General features: G+C 42.9%; 1 protein-coding gene across 7 annotated transcripts in view; it reads left to right on the forward strand.

The window, feature by feature from the left end:
- The window catches only part of FGF13 (fibroblast growth factor 13), a 348,716-nt gene that overhangs the window by 277,413 nt on the left and 54,594 nt on the right, over nt 1–16,709 (forward strand). The gene's annotated exons all lie outside the window — the stretch shown is intronic.

The following is a 16,709-nucleotide window of genomic DNA, read 5'->3' on the forward strand; positions in this document are numbered from 1 at the left end:
ACCTTCACAGTATTTTACATGGTGCATTTCTGATATCACTGTTCATCCGGTTAGTCTACCACATCTGTTAGTTCACACTGGAGAGAGAAATTTTTTTCCATAAAAAGTGCTGGGTTTCAAGCCCCTGTTCTCTCTCTGGTTTCCCATTGAAGTCAATGGCAGTGGTGTGAGTGCATCTCCAAGGGTGATCATGCCCTTAAGATTTTATTCTGAGGGACCTCATCAAGAGGCATTTGAAGCTGTAACGGCCTCCCTCCGAGCTGATACATGTGGAAGATCAAAGCAGTGGGCTTGATTCACCTTGTGTTACGCCAATTTTCTGCTGGAATCATTTTGATTTCAGTGGCCTTACACCAGGGTCATCCTGGTCGAACAGCCTGGTGAATCTAGCCCAGCCTTCTTTGTGCAGTAGCAGTTCTCTGTTTAATTTTATTTTAATTTTAATTTATTTTATTTTTTTTACCGTGGCTGACCACAGCATGTGCCAAACACCAGTTCTTCGAGCCTCTTTGCCCTGTGGATTTCTTGCATGCTTTTGTCTTCTTGAATGAAAGGGTAAAAAATCCTTTCAGGTATGCATTTGTAAGAAGTTGAGTTGTGGGGTGTTCCTCTGCCCCCTGAAAGTGACTGGGGCTGAACTGAGATGGTTCCCAGTGGCACAAAGCACAGTTGAGTGAGGCTCATAAAAGGAGAGGCGTGTATTTTCTCAGCTCAAAGACTGCAACATAGTGCAGGAGCTCTGAAAACGTTATTCCCCCATCCACTACCAAAGCACTCCAAATTCAAAGTGAGAATCCAGCAGCCAAGGATTTTCACTGAGCCATGACACCGGTGTTTTAAAAGTCATTTCAGGGAGGACAGTAAAATGCAGGTTTCCTTCTCATTCCAAGTAGCAGAATCGTCAGCCAAAATCCTAGTCTGGGCTTTTTCATGTTCCCATGATTTGTGGGGGAGTGTTGCATTGTTGACAATATCGAGAAACCTGCAGTCTGCCTCTCCATTGTTTTAAGTTAGGTTGCAGTACGTCATGAGCTTGGAGCTTGTGAATTTAAGTATCATGTGACTATTGTTTGCTAGAGTCTTTATTTCACAAATACTATAACGTATGTTGCAGTTTTGTGAACAACCGTGTCTTTTCATCAGAATGTCTGTGTGAACCCGTTCATTTCCGTATGTAACCCAAGTAAGTGTTTCTTGCTTGTAGGAGCCCATTTTTCAGTGCCAGCCATGGGTTTGGTGCAGGGCTCTGCCAGAATTCCCGAGGGAGGCTCAAGCTGCTTCACAATGTGCACGATCCTGCCTTTTAAACAATTCCAGCCATGAAGATCTAGGAGGGATCATGCCCGTGTGTGGGCAGCTCATTAAGTGTGAGTGTTTTCCATAAAAGGGTTTGAGGCAACCTAGGCTGTGCACATCATGGGCCCCTTATCATCTCCTGTGAGATATTTAGTGCCCTCAACCCTGATTGTGTCTCCTGGGAATGGAAGGCTCGGCACCTTGCCGGATGGCTGTAGGACGATTGGTAGGTGATGGGTTATTATAGCATTCTTCATGTTTGTTTTGTTAGGTGTACCGGGATGTACGATGTGCTTGAGGTAACATCACTGCTGTAAGGTGTTTTTCTTCAGCATTTCCTGACTATTTGACTAGAACAGCACATCCTTAATGCAGAGTGAACATGGGTTTCTTTTAATGCATTTAATAGAAACATTTTGAAATAATACATAATGCACCATTTTACATATAATTTACCTGTACATAGCATCTATCTCCCATATCCAACATATTTTACTTAGATCATCATACACATAGGTACAGTAACTACACTACAAGTAAATATGATCTAATGCATTCATGTTGATTATGACCAACAGAAATTAAATGTGATTATAGTCTTGGAGTGATTTTTTAATTTGGTTTTAGTATACTGGAGAAAAGACACATTTGCAAATAACGAATTTCTTGCAAAGAGCATTTTTCCACCTCAGGGAAATAGCCTGAACCTAGAGATAGGAGAAACAATAAAAATCTTCATCTCATTAAATTTGCATGTCAATATAAATCATGTTCCACCAATAATCTTCAAGTACAGATTAGGCTGTGACACCGTAACTTCTCCTAAAAGATAGCTTCTTCGAGACTGCTGCAGTGAATTTTCCTTTTCATAATACCTAATTCTTAGCTGGAGAGATGTGCGACTTCCTTACTGTTATTACTGCTGCTATAGATTCAAACGGGCTGGCAGCACAGCTCACCAGTCAGCTTTCTAGTGCCAACCACAATTGAGTTTCTTTGGAATTAATTGTCTGGTGCAGGACTTGCACTTGACTAGATTCTTACCGCAGGGACAGAGGTGCACCACTTTGCTGCCAGGTGCACAGGCCCAGCCCCTTCGTGTCAGTCCAGTGGTGAAAGGGAGCCATAATGGAAGTGGAAATGGCCGTTGGGGAATTAGCCCAACATAAGGAGGCTCCTAAGCTGGAACAAAACCAGCCCAGACAGACAAATGCTTTCCAGCAGCTCAAGATGCCCCGAGGCTGCTCTAACTTATGCCAGGGGCCAGGCGACGCAAGTGGAAAGCACAAAAGTGCTTTAAAGTTGCCTTTGTCCCCTCCCCCTTCACACACCTTGTTGCTGCATTGCTCAGGAGGAATGGGACATTTGGCCCAGAGCTTGCCATAAATTGTGTGGTCCCCCCCTCCGTGAGGTAGGATGCTCCCTGGAGTGGAGTTACTGCCTGGAGAGGAGTGGAGCATTCCCCAGCAGCATGCCTCCTTACTGAGGGGTGCTGTGAATGGATGCTAGGAGGTGGGGGAGGGGAGAGGGGTGGGAGGCTTCTACTCACCAGCTACTTGCCTCTGGTGGATTCGAGGAGTCTGTAGATGTGGAGAGACAGATGCCCTGCCATTTCCATGGAGAGGAGGGGGAGGGAGGGTAGACCCTGCTCTCCACTGGAAGAATCATGAGGAATCTCTGTAAGCTGAAACTCCTGGAGCTTCACTGCTTTCCTGAGCCAGCTCTCAAATCCAGCGAGGTGCAGCTGAGCACCCTCTCTCATACTGCAGCCACTGGGAGATACACATCCTGAGAGCCTTGGAAGATCTGGCTCTTTGACTCGAAGCCAGTGTTACTGGGCATGATGAGAAAATGGCTGTGTAATAAACTCTTGGCTACAGAGTGGGTCCTGCTGAAGTCAAGCACCTTACAGCTGCTTCAATCACAGAATGTGTGAATACCATCCTCTTAAAGTGACATCTGTTCACAGAAATCAAGGGAATGTTCATGAGTTATAGAAAGTAAGATTGGCTCAATACTGTGTTACTGGAGCAAAATTTGGAAAAGAATCCACCAGAAAGAGATTGTTGGGTGATACATTTAAAACAACTTGCAACTTTGATTCAGTAACTAAATTCTTTAAAGTAAATAAGTAAGAGAGAGAGACACACATTTGGAGTAGCGTAGAGAAAAAAATCACTAGAAGGAGAAAGGATCAGACCAAGGGAAAAGATCAGATTTTCCAGTAAAAATTTTACTAAGACACACACTTTTTCTTTTGCACTTTCACTAATCAATTTAGGATTAATGCAAGAATCCAAAATTTAGAACAGGTCAGTGAGTTTGCTATACCTGTGGCTATAATGCTAGCATGATAGCTTTTTTTCTAGCAAAACAGATGGTTTACCTAAGTAAACATATGGGACTTTGAATTGTGTATGCTCTGTGGAGGCTACAGTGTGACACTGATGCTTTCCTTGAGAGTCCCCTGCCTTCTCATTTCTGCAATTTTATCTAAAGTGGCAGTGAAAGTCGAGCTATACAGTTCTTCTGCCTCGTCTCAATCCAGTGGGCAACTACAAACCAGGCTCAATAATTGGTGCAGTGCAGGGCTGTTAATCTTAAAAATCAGGGAGAAACAGAGTTGCAGGTGAACAGCAATAAACCAGCTGTGCTTTAGAAGGCTGGTTCTCCTCTCACTGACTCTGGTGTAACTCCATTGACTCCAGGGGAGATATGCCTGAGTAATACCAAAGTGTGAGCCAATTCAGGCCCTATGGCTTCACTCCCAAAGTAAAGACAGTTGGCACTTCTAACTGTGCAAAACTTCACTAGAATTGCTGTCACCAGTCAGTGTGAACCCAGGTACTACGGAAAGTAGTGATGGGTGAACTTCAAAAGTGTTGTGAGTTTGGTTTGCATCAGCTCCCTAAAGTAGGTAAAGTTTATCCACACCATATCTGAGCTATCTAATGAGTCTTCCAAATTGGGCTAGCAATCTCAAAAGAACAACAACAACAAAACCCAGGCTTCTTTTAAGCTTTCTAGTACTTACACTCTCAAGTGAGGTTGGAAAAGCCTACCATATTTCAGCACTTATATTTCTTGTCCCAGATGGAGTCAGTAAATACAGAGGCAAATCAAAATTAAAAACACTTTTTCTTAAATGTTCATTCTGTTGACTTACTAGAAAGGTTTTAAAGGTTTTAGTTCTGGTTCAGTTCAAGTTTGGGGCAAAGGTTCACATCAGTTCTTATTCATTCAGACCAGTATGTCCAAACCTAGTGAAGACTACCCTCCTGTCCTAGAGGAGCATCTGCTGCCATCCGAGCCATATTGACACTAACAGAAGGCACACGAAGCTCAAAGTAAATAAGTGAATGATCAGAAAAAGGACAGAACCAAAGTAATTCCAGTAAGTGAAACAGACAAATTTCCAATGGAAGAGATTTTGCCTTCAAATGTGTAACTCTAGTGGTGTGCCAAACATTGCTGAGGATAGTAATCGAATCTAACCCTTTCTTGTGTATATCCCACCACATAATATTTGAGTTTAAGGGCTGGATCCTGCAAAGCTCACTCACGAAGTAATCCTTACCTAAGGAAGTAGTCCCATTGGCTATTCGCTATAGCAAAACATTTTTACATAAGGAAGGAGATTTGGACAGAAATCGTCAACAACCATTAATTTACAATGTAATGTCTCCACGTGTCTTAATAAATTAGAAAATTTACCAAGCATTTGGGAGACCAGTGAAGCTCAATGAATAGAAGAAAGTGAGGTAATATTCTGAAAGGGAGGGAACTGCAAGTCCAAAACCAAAGTGACTAAAATAAATCCCAACCCTGATGAAGAACAGGGTGGCGCTGCACTCTGGCAAACGCATCTGATCTGATTTTCCCAACCACCATGCATTAATACATCACACATCTCTGTTAAAATAGACATTTAAAGAGTGATATGTGAGCGACAGAGGAGAAGTAGGTGCTTCATCTTTTGTGCACACATGGAAATTTCCACTGGGAAAGGTTTCTGTATGCTGTTCCAGTCACTTAACACCTGTTGGCACAGCTCAATACAAGATGGAACAGATGATTTAGCAGAAGGAGTTACCATATTGTAAGAGCCCATTCAAGGTGAAGTGGGCATTTAATACCTCCGCAGTTGTAGGAAAAAGGAAGGTTTGTGACACTCTGAGTACCCTTCCCAGACCTGAAGAAGAGCTCTGTGTGAGCTCGAAAGCTTGTCTCTCTCACTAACGAAGTTGGTCCTATAAAAGATATGACCTCACCCACCTTGTCTCTCTGATATCATGGGATCAATACGACTACAACAACACTGCAAAGAAAACACTCATTTACTTGCATGTAGCGTACTGTTGGTGGCAGAAGGCAAAACAATACTGAAAGCAATTGCAGGCTCTTCCCGTATTAAAACATGCGGCTAGCAGAGTTAGGCAATCTGCTTAGAAAAATAAGAGGCAGACGTTTCCGAAACCACGTAACAAAAGCAGCATTTACTAGTTCAAATGCAACATTCGTGGAGCTCTAAAGCTTTGTCATGACAACCAAGTATCATGATGAAAATCATGTTTTGTTCTAGTACATTAATGAGTGAACCACATTGCTAATCCATTTTGGGGTTGCGAAGTCTATGATTTGGGGGGAGGGATAGCTCAGTGGTTTGAGCATTGGCCTGCTAAACCCAGGGTTGTGAGTTCAGTCCTTGAGGGGGCCATTTAGGGATCTGGGGCAAAAATTGGGGATTGGTCCTGCTTTGAGCAGGGGGTTGGACTAGATGATCTCCTGAGGTCCCTTCCAACCCTGATATTCTATGATTCTATGATTTAGACTGAAGCAGCCAGTTCCTATGAAAATACACTAAAATGGGTCATATTATTACACATGAATGTGTGTACATGAATTTGCTTTGTATATTTCCTTGCATATTCACAACTGATGATATTAATATCATCTTTCATCAAATTTAGTTGTATGAAACGGGTTATGCAAACAAGTTTTAAAGAGTTTCATTTCCTCACATGCACACCCACCCCTTAGGATGAGGTTCAAATGCGGTTTATCTGATATCAGTTCATGAAAAGTTTCTGTTTGAGTTTTATCTTTTGGGACATTGTAAAGAATCAATTGTCATTTTTTTTTAAAAAGGAGAGTTTACATAATAGTGTCAAACATTGGGCCAGGGTGTAGTGGTCCACAAAAGGTTAAGAGACTACTGTTGCTATCGGCTGATGGCGTTGCTCCTTTACCTTAAGCAGCAGAGGTCTCCATTTTTAGTGCCGAGGGCATTGGATTTGGTAGCTTCTAATGGATTGTTGCAATAGCTTTCTCATACGTGTTCATCTTAAATTCTGGGTTGGCACCATTTTGAACAGTGAATTCCCCTTCATTAAAAATGGCAGTCATTCCTGTTAATTGATTATTATTGCCGAGCAATGTGGTTGTTTGACAGAGGGCCAGGAGAAAGAGGTACTACAGCAAGATGGGCAGCTATTGAATCTGTCATTTGTTCCGCTGGACAGCACCCATGTCTAATGCAAGTGTTTGTTTACATTTAAGCCACTTTCTACAATATAGGTTTGTGTTAGCTGATGTATACTTGGCATACATCGTTTCATGAATTTGAGAATCCTAGTTTCTGCAATATCTGCCATCTTTTTTGTTGCTGTTATTCATTATTTGTGTATTGTCTCGTGATCAGAATTGAGATTGGGGTCGCATTGTGCAAGATGCTATGCAAACATGTAGTACCAGACAGCCTAGTACGAAGAGTAGTCTCTGCTCTAGATAGTTTACAATCTAAATAGACAAGCAAGAGAGATGTTGAGGCAAAGGTGTATTGTCATCACCTTTCTACAGGTGAGGAACTAAGACACAGAGTTGTAGATCATTTGTACAGCAATAAGCAATTGTCAGTGTCTGTAGGTAAGCATTTGTGTCTTATATGTAACCCTTCTGCCAGGCCAAGTTGATAGCAGCAAGGGCCGGGTTCAGTACACAGGGGTTCCCTCTCATCAAAGCAAATGCAAAACTGGCTCGAGCCCCCACCCAGTGACCTGGGAAAATCTTACACACCCCCTGGGCGCCTCAAAGAGGCAATACTTCCCCTCTCGCAAGCACAGAGTCTTGGTGTAGCAGAGAATCTTTAATAACATGAGGTAAACAACATCAGCATTAAATTGGGGAAACACCACAACTAGTGTTCATTAACCAAACCATGAGCAAAGACCCACCCCTGCAAATTGGGCCACATCCTTTCCCTTGGGTTCTTGAGTCCCAGAACCCAAACGTCTCTTGAGTCCAGCAATCCACAAATCACCCAAAGTTCAAAAAGTCCAGCCCCAGAGTTCAAAAGTTCATCTGCAGAGTGTTACTCCCCAGTCTGGCTAAAATGTGCCTGTGTGTGGGGGAAAGAGGTAAGGGGCACCTTATGTGTCCTGAAGTTGACTGCCCCCCAGGGCTCTGCTCCGCTGTCTCACGACCAGCTCCGCTCTGCACAGCTCGCCGTCGCACGAACACTTCACTCCGCCGTCTCACGAACAGCTCTGCTCAGCTCGCCGTCTCACAAACACTCCGCTGTCTCACGAACGGCTCCGCTCTGCACAGCTCACCTCGCCGTCTCACGAACACTCCGCCAGCCTATCCACGAACAGCACCACTGCACTCTAGTTCTTCCGGCTCTCCACTACTTGACACAGTGCTCAGTGATTCCAGCTCTCAGTGATTTCAGCTCATAGTAGTGGGAGCCTTAGTGCTGGTGCACCATAAGGCCAAAGTGAATTCAGCACAGTACCTGCAGCAAGACTCTTAATAGACCCAAAATTAGCTCTGACATTCCACAGTGGAGAGAGACAGACGTACAATTGGTGCTTCAGGCCCTCACAAAGGGGCCCACACCACCAGGTACAAATACCTGTCTCAAGCCTCTCTCAATTCACAGAGTTTTGGAACCCATGACCCTTGCCTAGCGAGTGCTACTTAGTTGATGGTGAGTCCCTCCATCATAACAAAAGGCCAAGTACAGTTCCAAGCACAGTTCCCATAATCAGGGTAATAACAATTTATTCTTCCCGCCCCAATAACAGAGACACTGGGGATCCCACAACAGCCAAAGTGACCATTTGGGCAGTTATGGCCTCATTCTAGGCGAGGTGGGTGTGCCTATGCAAATGAGATCAGTCCCTGAAGTTCTTTTCCACAACTTGCCGCACCTCACCACCAGATGTCAGGGTGGAGCTCATCCTGACTCTGCTTACATCTAGATGCACTTTTATTTGCTTAAATAATTGTGCAATCTCTTGAATTAATGCACAGGTTTCATTTTGAAATATACAGTAGCTAACAATGCTAATGCTTTCCCATGAAGTAGTTCAGTGCAGTTATGTATGATATGTATTTCATGAGAAGTTCGTTCTTCGAGAGATTTGTGGTTTTTAACAATTGCTCTTTTGGAGGACTTCTAGTTGTTCAGCTGTAGGGAAAGCTCTGGTATTCAAGGCTATGGGTTACATTAGCAACATGCTGTCTGTGCAATGCAATTAGAGGAGCAAGAATGCTGTGATAAACTCTACCACTTAGCACAGTTTACTGTTCCCTATCACCTTTCTCTAGAAGACAATGACTTTTGGTTGTAATGGACAAGCAAAGACTGGATACATACTATGTGTTAAAAGAAAAGGAGTACTTGTGGCACCTTAGAGACTAACCAATTTATTTGAGCATAAGCTTTCGTGAGCTACAGCTCACTTCATCGGATCTGATGAAGTGAGCTGTAGCTCACGAAAGCTTATGCTCAAATAAATTGGTTAGTCTCTAAGGTGCCACAAGTACTCCTTTTCTTTTTGCAAATACAGACTAACATAGCTGTTACTCTGAAACCTGATACTATGTGTTGCCACTTCCCTTGTGTGTGATGGTGTTAAATCCTACCCACCTTCCATGTTTTAGAAGGCCTAGAATAGAATTCAGTGGGGAAAATTAGGTTAAATGTTCTGATTTCAGTGGGATGTAAATCTGAAAAGATTTTGGCCTGGTGCCTAAAAAGAATAGTCAGACAATGGGAGAAGGCACCAATGGAGTTTGTAGATAGTTATTTAAAAGTGCACTTAGTACATATCTACCAGGGGTGGTTTAGGAATAATTAAATTTAGGAATAATTAAATTAATGCTTCAGGAACTAGACCCTCTTCAAGTCCCTTCTGACCCAAACCATTTTATGACTCTGGTTATTCCTCTGAATGCAATCAGATCCATTCAGTTGATTCCATTTTAGTGTAGGAAGATTATCCAATGTAGGATGCTGAATCTGTTATCTCATTTGTACAGAAGTAGACTAAGATTTTCAAACCTGGATGCTTAACATTAGGCTACTAATAAATCCATGTGTAAGTAACCAAAATCAGAGACCTGATTATCAAATATGCTGAGCATGCAGCAGCTTTACTGGGTTCTCAGCATTTTTGAAACTCAGGCCAACTATTTAAATGGATTTGTGCACTTAAATATGGATTTAGGAGCCTCATTTTATGTATCCAGTTTTAAAAATCTTGGCTTTAAATTATACCTAAGCCTTCTCTGTATTAAATAATTTCAATATAAACTAAACTGAGGGACTGGGACCTTGCTCCATTTGTAGCCATGTTGATACTTCCAAAAATTTGTTCTTGAGATGGAGATTTTTGCAGCTATAACTCAGAAGACCTGAAAGTATTCTATGCAAATTGTTGATTTCTAGCACATTAGTTAATTACTTCACAAATTTGCATTCCTAGTCAAACTGAGAAGCAAGCTAAGACTGATATTTCTTTGCTGAGAGTTACTAGTAGTGTGTGTCTCATTTAATGAGTTTAGTGTGCCTATAAGAAAAGTCCCAGAACCCTGAGCAATAATTTTGAAGAGCTTGCAGAACTCAGTGCTAACTCATAGATGAACCTGCCCTATGATCCTACATCATCCCCTGAGCCTGACTGAAGACAGAAATAAAAGAATAGGAAGGAAACACAAGCTAATGCTTGATGAATTGCTGAACAGAAGAACCTTGCAATGTGATTTGAAGCTTGGAAAACTCTAGCTCAGGGGGAATCCATTTCAAAGGGGGAAAGCAGAGCTTTAGGTCCCAAGAGCAGACACACCCCTGTAGACCTCAGCTGTTACGGTAGGATGTAGGGAAGGAAAGCTCTCTTCTGTAAGTACATTTCTGGACCAGACAAGGCTATAAAGACTGCCACTAATGCTTTGAACTACGCCCAACACTAAAGCCCTGATCCTGCAACTTTCTGCACATGGGCAGACTCCCCCTGAAGTTAATGGAGCTCTAGACAAGGGCACGGGTCCACTGCACAGTGTCAGTTGCAGGATCAGGGCCTGAATCTTAGTGGGCTTCTGCAGCATTCGGTAGGAGGTCTGACACACTTCAACACTTTTCTCAGTAGTCTGTGACTATCCTGCCCTGGCTGACACAGATTGGCACAGGACAGGACAGTCACACAGAGCCATCTGGATTGCTTGGGCCCATTCAAATCAAATGCATTTTAATATAGCCAAATGAAGAATCCAGGCCAGGCCTGCAAAATGAGGGATTGTGTCATGGAATGCAGTGAGTCTGAGCAGGATTTAAAGGTCAGTGGAGAAGCAATTCAACATGAGCTCCCAGTACGATACTGTGACAAAAAAGGCTAATGTGAGCCTTGGATGTGTTAACATGGGTAGTGAGTAGGAGCACAGAGGTGATGTTACCTCTGTGTACAGCATTGCTGAGACCTATACAGGAATACAGTGTCCAGTTCGGGTGATCATATTCCATAAAATATGTTGAAAAATTGGAAAGGGCAGAGAAAAGAGCTATAAAAAATTATTCAGGGGCTGGAGAAAAGGCCTTACAGGGGGAGACTTAGAGCTCATTCTGTTTAATGTCTCAAAATAGAAGATTAAGAGGTGACTTGATTACAGTGTATAAATTCCTTCATGGGGAGAAAATACTGAGTACTAAAGGGCTCTTTAATCTGGTGGAAAAGGCATAACAAGAACGAATGCCTGAAAGCTAAAGCCAGACAAATTCGTATTAGAAATTAGGCATGAGTTTTTAACAGCGATTAGCCATTGGAACAAACTACCAAGGGGGGAAATGGTGGATTTTCTATCTCTTGATGTCTTCAGATCAAGACTGGATGCCTTTCTGGAAGATGTGCACTTTAGCCTATCACAAGTTATTGGGCTCAGCACAGGGGTAACTGGGCGAAATGTAATGGCCTGTGATATACAGGAGGTCAGATTAGGTGATCGAATGGTCCTTAAACACAATGAATCCATGAATAATTAGCCAGTGGAGAGGATGGAGCACTGGCTTTCTGTGCTCTGGTCAACCCACCTCACACCTCAACCTTTCTCTACCTGCTCAAGAATCTGGAGGCTTCCCAAGCACTACGTAAAGTAGAGCACCCTGTATCCTGGTGGGAGGATTCCTCCCTCCTTAGCCCATGGATTGACCACATAGTCCTGCTCATCTGGACACTGCAGGGTGCCAGCAGAGCAGCACCGAGGAAGCAATGGTTACACCTCTAAAAGCAAGTTCTTCTGCCAAATATGCCTGATCTCCATCCCCAGGCAACAGGAGGCCTTATGCCTAGTGAAAGGGGAAGCCACTGGAGGTGCTCCCCCTACATGTTCACTCTCATGGCCCTTATTCGGCCCTAAAAATTGGTCACCAAAAAGGGGGGTTGACCTAACTTCCTACACGAATGCTATGAAAAATGTCAACGTTGGGTGTGTAGAGGCTTGCAGTGAATCATCTGGTGAACCTTCAGCCACCCAGCTGGTAATGACCCAAAAGTCAAACCCCTCCATACTTACAGCCCATAATTTTATAATCGCGAGAATGACAATAAGGGCAGATGAGTAATTTTTTTCCTCATTTAATACTAGTCTTTTCTTTGTTAGGTTGTTTAGTTTCCCTGTGCAGCCGTCTTCTAAACATTTGCTGTTTCTCTTTTGAAACAATTTGGATTTAATGTGGATAATTGTTCGCAGTGTTGTGTGTTAGTGTCTTCGCTTTTTCAGATAGTAATTATCCAATCTATACTTTTTTTTAAATCAGCAAAGCATTGTTAGTAAAGTTAAGTAATCATTAGACCAAGTTCTCTGGCGATAATATGATACACTAGGGCCAAATCCTACCATCTTTACTCAGTCCTCAACCAAATGAGACTCCCATTGTCTGAAAAGGAAGCTTTGAGAGAGCAAGGACTGTACATTTTGGCTTCTGCTTGTAATATCCAGGCTTGGGGCCAAATTCTGTCCTCTCTTACTTATCTGCAACTCCAGTGACTGCAATGGGATTGCACAAACCTAGAAGAGAGTTTGAGCCTTGGTGTCTTTATGGTAACTTTTTTTCTCATGCCACAGCCATCATGATCTGTTTGTGATGTGGTGCCTATTTACAGGAGTGAAATATTTTGAGTTTGGGGCAGAAATGACCCCTAACCAAAACTCCAGATCTGAATAAACCCTGTACTTTGGGAAAACTCAGACCTGGATTCAAACATTGTTCTCACCCTCCCTGCAGGGGGTCCACTCCAGCTCCCAAATATGGCCTCTAAGAACAATCAGACTTTGGGAAAGTTTGGTTGTAAACACTGTTGCTCTAGGGCTCATCTCTTGATTTGTGAAAAGATGTTTTTACTATTCAAGTTTTTGTAATGGGGTTTGTTGCTCATGAGGAGAGATGTGTGGAAAAGAAGAGGCTGATTGGTGCATATTATTTGAGAAATGAGCAAATATATCCTTTCCTCTCTAGCCTTCCTGATTTGTTTTATTGCTTCTTTAACATAGTCTGATGAATGGGTTTACAAAGCAGAAAGCAAATTCCCTTATTTATTTGTAAATTGCCTCATTTCTCTTTAATCTCAGAGACCCTAAAGGCTTGATAAAATCTGACTTGCTTTTAATAACAAGCAAAACGCTCTCTGAAGTAATAATTGTTTTGCAGACCTACCATTATGATACCATAGGCATTTAGTGTATTAACATAGGTTTTAAGTAATATATGTTACTCTAAGTGAGCAATTAAAGATGGGCAAACCCAAACCCTTTTATCAGAGACCCACAAATTGTGGGTAGTCATGCAGAGTGGGACCTGGACCAAAACTCCAACTGAGGTTTTGTAAAACCCAAACCATTTTGCTGTTTCTGTGTCTGCTTGAAATAGAGATGAGCCAAAACTGGAACTGTCCATACCTCTGTCTCTCTGAACTTATGGGGAGGCAATTGGCTAAAATTTGATATGGACACATGACAACTCAAGTGTGTTTTTGACCAATCAAAAACCACCACAGGGCTATCCCTGTGCTTTAAGTCAGCAACACACACTGAGATCAGCAAGGAAATGAAGACTTCTCTTACCTCATTCTGCTCTACTTGAATATTGGTATGTATATGTTATTTAGAATGAGACAACCACACCCAAACGGGAAGGAGATGATTGGTCATTGAAAGACGGGGTGATGCTGGTAATGCTTAGCTCTCAGTGGGGTGTTTTGCTTAAGGAAGCAAGGCCCAGCAGGTCCACAGTTCACATGTTGATATCAGCGTAGACCATTTGAAGCTGCTGTCAGCCTATCATATGGGCTGTACATGTGCAGTAAGGACTTCTGTGAGAAAGAGAGAAACCTTGGCTGGTTTTCCAGAATGCATATTTTGGGTTAATGGGCATACAGTATTTCTGCTTAGAAAACCCAAAGCCCTTTCTGAGTTACGATCAGAAAAATCATTAACTCCAGGCTCCAAAAATTGTCAGCATCACCCAAGGTTGTGCTTGCCAAGTTTCAGCAGCAGTGTGTTTTTGTGGCCAAGCAACAACAAAAAAAAGGGGGGAGTGGAAATGTGGACAGACAGGCATTCAGCAGTCCGTATGGACTAATAATGGAAATACTGAGAGATCCCCTAATTAGAGCATCGCTGTTGGTCACTGCATCAGTGGAGGATGCTGATATTCTAAGAATGGTATGGAAATGGACAGATACATTGGAGCCATCAGAAGAGAGTTTGCAATGGCATGTTTTGAGAGGTCAGAGATCCACTTCAAGTGAACATTTATTTTGAACACCGTGCTTTCTCTCCTAAGAAGTCATGTCAACATGTATCATCATTCATGTCACACTGTCCCTTAAGAGGTGTTTCATCAGTACACGCTATTGTGTGTCATTGTGTAATGCAGCAAGCACAACATAAAGGGCACAGCGCAGAGTGGCAGTGAGATGCAAGCGCAAATACCTGTTTTTCTCTGTGATTGATATCCGTGAACAAATCTGATGTTGCATATCTCGTGAACTGTGGGATGGCTCTAATTCAAGAGCTGCCTCAGCAGGACCCTGATTCTGAGCCTCAGCTGACTTGAGTGAGTGCAGTGCAGGAGTTAGGGGCAAAGATGGGTCTGCACTGGCTTTTTGGACCTTGGATTCTGAGTAGGGCTGAGGACCAGCTTGGTCCTGGCATAAAATGAAATAGGCTGCTCCAAATTATGCCCGGATTTCTGTGGCTTCCAGGGGGCTTTCTTGCAGTTAGGAATAGCCAGAGTACAATGGTGCTCAAGTTGCACCCTACTGCATCTGGCCATGCCCCTTATGTCAGAGGTTGTGAGGTGTCACCTCTATGTTCCCCTTACAAAAGGGGAATGTCCACGTGGCCTGTCCTGCTGGCTCCCCGGCCCCTTTGTGCCAGCAGAGTGACAAAAAGGGGCAATCTTATAAGAGGCCTTACAGAGACTGCTGTTTTCAAGCATTGTGGGGAAAAAATCTGTTCATACTATTGCTCTTTGAATCATTTATTGGGTTCTATGCTACATATGCCCACACTGCACCAACCCACCATCATTCCTGCGTTTTACTGCATCTGCTGCCAGAATTTGAAATGGAGATACTTTCTTGTGATGTCACATTGCATCACATGACCTCTAGGGAAATCAAAGAAGATCAAAATGGTTTTGAAATCTGTGTGTCTCCGCTGTAGGTGAGAGCCACCAAGAAAGGCAGGAGTGAGTTTGATGTGTAAGGGTAGGATTAACACCTCTTTACAGTGCTTTACAATGACTGTTATCTAACTGCAGTAATTTATTGTGTCAGTTCTCCATCCTACTCCCGCTGAAATCAGGGAGAGCTTAACCATTGGAGCAGGAGCAGGTTCGCAATCTGACGAGATGCAAGAAAGCTTTTCATTGTCCTGAATCTTAGCTCCAAGCCATTAAAGTAATAATGCAAAGATTGACGTCATGCACAGTAGTAGACCCTTCAGAAATAAGCCTGGACCAAAATCCCAGATCTCAACAGACAGAGATGGTGAGGGAAAGAACAACTTGGAATCTGGAACCAAATACTACAACTGGGCACTATCTGTATGATGGATCAAACCAAAGACATGAATGTATTCAGAATCCCTGGGCCAGAATTTGCTCTTGCCGCACTCATATAAATCTGGAATTGCTGGAGATAGAAATTCTCAAAAAATAGCTGAGCATTTACTGACAGGGGTTGTATCATATGGGGCAGTGAAGAGAGGGAGGGTAACAGAGGCTGTCACTTGCTTGGCGTTTCATTCTCTTTGGTCTCCTGCATTTTGCCATTATCAGAAAAGGAGTAACTGTGACTCCATGACATTTAAAGGTGAAATCCTAGAACTACTGAAGTTAATTGCAAAACTCTCATTGACTTCAATGGGGTCAGGATATTACCCTAAGAGTTTATTTTTCAAGTCTGATTTGTAAAGCTTTACTTTTAGCAGGGCTCCATGCGTGCATTTTCTCTCTCGCTTCCACCTACCGCTTTCCCCTATCCTTTGATTCCCTTCTCTCCTGACTTAGTCCTGTGAACATACAATGCTGCCAGAGCTTGGGGGAAAGCCTATCAACCTCTCAAAAATCCTATTAGTGCTCAAACTTGACCCTTTCTTGTATGGCAATAAGCTTTTTTGTCCTTAGCACACTCCTCGTCTCTCACTTCGCAAACATCTCAACAGGCAAACGCTTGAACACCAAAATACAGTCACTTAGAACTCAGCAAAAATGAAAATGTCTCTTTGGGGCCCAGTGATTGGCACATCGGCTCACCACGGAGCCATCAGCCCTGCTCGAGTTGAGCAATAGACTGCTCATAGGGTCTTTTTGTCATACAGAAGGTGCTGCTGAGGTCCACCCTTCCAAAAGCAAAGAAGAACTTATTCTCTCGGATCATATGCCTGGTTCACAGCCAAATTCTTTACTCAGAATACTGCCCTGCACTTCACTCAAAGCTTTGAAGCACCTTCCTCTGCCATTCAGTGCTTGTTCTGAGCCCAGTGCTTATGAGAGCCACAAATATCTTTAATGTGCTATAGTATTGGGGTGTGGAGGACTGGAATGTGGGCCCATTGAAGTCCATAGTAGCCTT

This window comes from Lepidochelys olivacea (genome assembly GCF_965140295.1).
Source record: "Lepidochelys olivacea isolate rLepOli2 genome assembly, chromosome: 9".
NCBI lineage: Eukaryota > Metazoa > Chordata > Testudines > Cheloniidae > Lepidochelys > Lepidochelys olivacea.